Genomic DNA, 4,806 nt, shown 5'->3' on the forward strand with positions numbered 1-4,806 from the left:
TTTGCTTTTCCTCTGTTCATGTTAATCTAGTGGCGGGGGTCAGAGTGCGTTAGATAAACTGTCCTCCCACCGCACACCCCCCCCACCCACCCCCCGGGACCGGGTGTCAGAGTGTGTCAGTGATACAGGGCGCTGGGGGGGGAGAGGGGTCACTGAGGGACAGTGTGAGGGAGCTGGATTAGCATCAGTAGAGATACAGTCAGTGACACAGGGCGCTGGGGGGAGAGGGGTGACTGAGTGACAGTGTGAGGGAGCTGGATTAACATCAGTAGAGATACAGTCAGTGACACAGGGCGCTGGGGGGAGAGGGGTGACTGAGTGAGAGTGTGAGGGAGCTGGATAAACAGCAGTGAGTTTACAGCAATCTTGCTGAGAGGGGACTGAGAGACACCAGTCTGTGTACAGATTTCACCCTGAGAGAGAGGGACAGAGAGACACCAGGCAGTGTACAGATGTCACCCTGAGAGAGAGGGACAGAGAGACACCAGGCAGTGTACAGATATCTCCCTGAGAGAGAGGGACTGAGAGACACCAGTCAGTGTACAGATATCACCCTGAGAGAGAGGGGACTGAGAGACACCAGTCTGTGTACAGATATCACCCTGAGAGAGAGGGACTGAGAGACACCAGGCAGTGTACAGAGATCACCCTGAGAGAGAGAGACTGAGAGACACCAGTCAGTGTACAGATATCACCCTGAGAGAGAGGGACTGAGAGACACCAGTCAGTGTACAGATATCACCCTGAGAGAGAGGGACTGAGAGACACCAGTCAGTGCACAGATATCACCCTGAGAGAAAGGGACTGAGAGACACCAGTCAGTGTACAGATATCACCCTGAGAGAGAGGGACTGAGAGACACCAGTCAGTGTACAGATATCACCCTGAGAGAGAGGGGACTGAGAGACACCAGTCAGTGTACAGATATCACCCTGAGAGAGAGGGACTGAGAGACACCGTTCTTCTTCTTTCTTTGGCCTCCTTGTCTCCAGAGACAATGGGTAAGCGCCTGGAGGTGGTCAGTGGTTTGTGAAGCAGCGCCTGGAGTGGCTATAAAGGCCAATTCTGGAGTGACAGACTCTTCCACAGGTGCTGCAGAGAAATTTGTTTGTCGGGGCTGTTACACAGTTGGCTCTCCCCTTGCGCTTCTGTCTTTTTTCCTGCCAACTACTTCGTCTCTTCGACTCGCCACAATTTAGCCCTGTCTTTATGGCTGCCCGCTAGCTCTGGCGAATGCTGGCAACTGACTCCCACGACTTGTAATCAATGTCACACGATTTCATGTCGCGTTTGCAGACGTCTTTATAGCGGAGACGTGGACGGCCGGTGGGTCTGATACCAGTGGCGAGCTCGCTGTACAATGTGTCCTTGGGGATCCTGCCATCTTCCATGCGGCTCACATGGCCAAGCCATCTCAAGCGCCGCTGACTCAGTAGTGTGTATAAGCTGGGGATGTTGGCCGCCTCGAGGACTTCTGTGTTGGAGATACGGTCCTGCCACCTGATGCCAAGTATTCTCCGGAAGCAGCGAAGATGGAATGAATTGAGACGTCGCTCTTGGCTGACATACGTTGTCCAGGCCTCGCTGTCATAGAGCAAGGTACTGAGGACACAGGCCTGATACACTCGGACTTTTGTGTTCCGTGTCAGTGCGCCATTTTCCCACACTCTCTTGGCCAGTCTGGACATAGCAGTGGAAGCCTTTCCCATGCGCTTGTTGATTTCTGCATCTAGAGACAGGTTACTGGTGATAGTTGAGCCTAGGTAGGTGAACTCTTGAACCACTTCCAGAGCGTGGTCGCCGATATTGATGGATGGAGCATTTCTGACGTCCTGTCCCATGATGTTCGTTTTCTTGAGGCTGATGGTTAGGCCAAATTCATTGCAGGCAGACGCAAACCTGTCGATGAGTCTCTGCAGACACTCTTCAGTGTGAGATGTTAAAGCAGCATCGTCAGCAAAGAGGAGTTCCCTGATGAGGACTTTCCGTACTTTGGTCTTTGCTCTTAGACGGGCAAGGTTGAACAACCTGCCACCTGATCTTGTGTGGAGGAAAATTCCTTCTGAAGATTTGAACGCATGTGAAAGCAGCAGGGAGAAGAAGATCCCAAAAAGTGTAGGTGCGAGAACACAGCCCTGTTTCACACCACTCAGGATAGGAAAGGGGTCTGATGAGGCACCGCTATGCTGAATTGTGCCTTTCATATTGTCATGGAATGAGATGATGATACTTAGTAGCTTTGGTGGACATCCGATCTTTTCTAGTAATCTGAAGAGACCACGTCTGCTGACGAGGTCAAAGGCTTTGGTGAGATCAATGAAAGCAATGTAGAGGGGCATCTGTTGTTCACGGCATTTCTCCTGTATCTGACGAAGGGAGAACAGCATGTCAATGGTCGATCTCTCTGCACGAAAGCCACACTGTGCCTCAGGGTAGACGCGCTCGGCCAGCTTCTGGAGCCTGTTCAGAGCGACTCGAGCAAAGACTTTCCCCACTATGCTGAGCAGGGAGATTCCACGGTAGTTGTTGCAGTCACTGCGGTCACCTTTGTTTTTATAGAGGGTGATGATATTGGCATCGCGCATGTCCTGGGGTACTGCTCCCTCGTCCCAGCACAGGCAAAGCAGTTCATGTAGTGCTGAGAGTATAGCAGGCTTGGCACTCTTGATTATTTCAGGGGTAATGCCGTCCTTCCCAGGGACTTTTCCACTGGCTAGAGAATCAATGGCATCACTGAGTTCCGATTTGGTTGGCTGTATGTCCAGCTCATCCATGACTGGTAGAGAGTGGGCTGCATTGAGGGCAGTCTCAGTGACAGCATTCTCCCTGGAGTACAGTTCTAGGTAGTGCTCAACCCAGCGGTCCATTTGCTTGCGTTGGTCAGTGATTATGTCCCCTGATTTAGATTTGAGGGGGCGATCTTCTTGATGGTTGGCCCAAGAGCTCTCTTCATGCCATCATACATTCCTCTGATGTTTCCGGTGTCTGAGGCCAGCTGAATATGACTGCATAGGTGTTGCCAGTAGTCATTTGCGCAGCGCCTGGCTGTTCTTTGTGCAGGGCTTCTGGCTACTTTAAGTGCTTTGGATATGAACTCGCTGGGGGCTTTCTTGTAGTTCAACAGTGCAATGTGCTTAGTGGCTATGACAGGTTCCAGCTCTTCAAAGTGAGATTGAAACCAGTCTGCATTCTGCTTCACACGTTTGCCAAAGGTGGTCATTGCTGAGTCATAGATGGCGTCTCTGATGTGGGCCCACTTGGTCTCTGCATCCCCTGTGGGAGTGTTTTGAACGGCTTTTTCAAGTGAATTTAGAAACCTGTGTAACAGCTGTGGGTGAGAAATTCTGCTGGTGTTGATGCGCGGGTGGCCCTTCTGCTTGGAGTGATGCAGCTTCTTCAGTTTGAGTCTAACCTTGCTGCACACCAGGGAGTGGTCGGTGTCGCAGTCCGCACTGTGGAAGCTGTGTGTGATTTGAACGCTGTTTAAAGAGGCTTGCCTTGTGACAATGAGGTCTAGCTGGTGCCAACGACGCGATCTTGGGTGCCTCCAAGAAACCTGGTGACAGGGTTTAGTGTGAAAGAACGAGTTGGTGATGCAGAGGTTATGATAGGTACACAACTCAAGCAGTCTCTGCCCGTTCTCATTCATCCTTCCAACGCCATAGCGCCCAAGGCAGGAGGGCCATGAGTCATGGTCGGCCCCGACCCGAGCGGCACGGTGGCGCAGTGCTGAGCACCGCAGCCTCACAGCTCCAGCGACCCGGGTTCAATTCTGGGTACTGCCTGTGTGGAGTTTGCAAGTTCTCCCTGTGTCTGCGTGGGTTTTCTCCGGGTGCTCCGGTTTCCTACCACATGCCAAAGACTTGCAGGTTGATAGGTAAATTGGCCGTTATAAATTGCCCCTAGTCTAGGTAGGTGGGAGGGAAATATAGGGGCAGGTGGGGATGTGGTGGGAATATGGAATTAGTGTAGGATTAGTATAAATGGGTGATTGATGGTCGGCACAGACTCGGTGGGCCGAAGGGCCTGTTTCAGTGCTGTATCTCGAAACTAAACTAAACCCTGGCATTAAAGTCCCCCAGCAGGAATAGGTGTTCGGTGTTGGGGATGCTGCTAATGATGTTATGGAGTTGTTCATAGAACTGGTCTTTAGCTTCAGGTGGGGAGCAGAGTGTTGGAGCATAGATGCTGAGTAGGTGTACTGGACCAGAGGTGGTGAGCAGTCGGATGGACAGTATGCGTTCCGAGCCATTTGAGGGAGGCTCTATCATGCTGAGCAAGGAGTTTCTGATGGCGAAGCCCACTCCATGCTGTCTTGGTTCTTCAGGATCCCTGCCCTGCCAGATGAAGGTGTAGTCTTGCTCTGCTAGAGAGCCACTCGCGGGGAGGCGAGTCTCCTGAAGTGCTGCAATGTCCACATTGAGTCTACTGAGCTCGTTGTTAATGATGGCGGTCTTCCGAGAATCGTTGATTTGTGTAAGGTCTTCCAACAGGCCAGGACACATAGTTCTGACGTTCCAGCTTGCAGAACGAAGGGCTGGTACCTTCTTTCCTTTTTTGGTCGTGCTGTTCGGTGTGGTGTTACAGTCCACTTGTCGGGCAGTGACCCTGAGCTCCAAGCACCCATTGAAGCAGGCGGACTGTGGCGGGACAGAACCTTATTGACCGGTTTGAGGCGAACGGTAGCTGTCCCGTGAGATGCGATGACCTCTGCCACCGACAAAGGCAACCCGTGGCGCCCAATCTGTATGCCAATTGAGCTGGACTTATAACCCGTAACTGCTGCCTTCCGTGTTGTTTTGACCA

Source organism: Heterodontus francisci, unplaced genomic scaffold (genome assembly GCF_036365525.1).
Source record: "Heterodontus francisci isolate sHetFra1 unplaced genomic scaffold, sHetFra1.hap1 HAP1_SCAFFOLD_570, whole genome shotgun sequence".
Taxonomy (NCBI): Eukaryota; Metazoa; Chordata; class Chondrichthyes; order Heterodontiformes; family Heterodontidae; genus Heterodontus; species Heterodontus francisci.